This window comes from Neophocaena asiaeorientalis, unplaced genomic scaffold, assembly GCF_003031525.2.
Source record: "Neophocaena asiaeorientalis asiaeorientalis breed wild unplaced genomic scaffold, Neophocaena_asiaeorientalis_V1.1 scaffold363, whole genome shotgun sequence".
Lineage (NCBI taxonomy): Eukaryota > Metazoa > Chordata > Mammalia > Artiodactyla > Phocoenidae > Neophocaena > Neophocaena asiaeorientalis.
The window spans coordinates 685,750-687,013 of NW_020172006.1; the positions used below are offsets into that span (position 1 = coordinate 685,750).

Here is a 1,264-nt window from a genome sequence, read left to right on the forward strand (position 1 = left end):
TCCCTTCCTCTCTGCCCCCCCCCCCCCTTTTTTTTTTTTTTTTTTTTTTTTTTTGTGGTACACGGGCCCCTCACTGTTGTGGCCTCTCCCGTTGCGGAGCACAGGCTCTGGACGTGCAGGCTCAGCGGCCATGGCTCACGGGCCTAGCCGCTCCACGGCATGTGGGATCTTCCCGGACCGGGGCACGAACCCGTGTCCCCTGCATCGGCAGGTGGACTCTCAACCACTGCGCCACCAGGGAAGCCCTCCCCTGCTTTTTGTCCAGAGCCTGCACACAATATCTGGAGAGGGAACAATCAAAGCCACATGCTAAGGATGGCAGATTAGGAAGGGTACTTGACGGCTTCATGGAGCTGCTGAACCAGACCTGACCTGCTTACCACATGACTTTTTATTACAAGAAAAAAATTTAACTCACACTTGTCAGAATGGCCATCATCAAAAAGAACACAAACAAATGCTGGTGAGGATGTGAAGAAAAGGGAACCCTCATACACTGCTGGTGGGAAAGTAAACTGGTGCAACCACTGTGCAAAACAGGATGGAGGTTTCTCAAAAAACTAAAAGTAGAAATACCATATGACTCAGCAGTTCCACTCCTGGGTATATATATCTAAAAGAAACAACAACACTAATCTGAAAAGGTACATGCACCCAATGTCCACAGCAGCATTATTTACAATTGCCACGGTATGGAAGTAACGTAAGTGTCCATGAACAGATGAATGGATAAATAAGATGTGGTAGATACATGCAATGGAATACTACTCAGCCATAAAAAAGAATGAGAGCTTGCCATTTGCAGCAACACAGATGGACTTGGAGGGCATGATGCTAAGTGAAATAAGTCAGACAGAGAAAGACAAATACTGAATGATATCACATATATGTGGAATCTAAAAAATAAACATATAGCATTATTGATATATATCAATAAATTTAAAAATCTTTTATTTTATGTTGGAATATAGTTGATTTACAATGTTGTGTTAGATTCAATGTACAGCAAAGTGGTTCAGTAATACGTACACATATATCTATTCTTTTCCAGATTTTTTTCCCATTTAGGTTATTTTAGAATATTGAGATCCATGTGCTATACAGTAGATCCCTACTGATTATCTATTTTATATATAGTAGTGTGTATGTTAATCCCAAACTCCTAATTTATTCCCCTCCCCCACCTTTCCCCTCTGGTAACCAGAAGTTTGTTTGTGAGTCTGTTTCTGTTTTTTAAATAAGTTCATTTGTATCACTTTTTTTT

General features: G+C 41.1%; 1 protein-coding gene across 1 annotated transcript in view; it reads right to left on the reverse strand.

The window, feature by feature from the left end:
* RSF1 (remodeling and spacing factor 1) overlaps positions 1–1,264 on the reverse strand; it is a 170,100-nt gene that overhangs the window by 41,372 nt on the left and 127,464 nt on the right. The gene's annotated exons all lie outside the window — the stretch shown is intronic.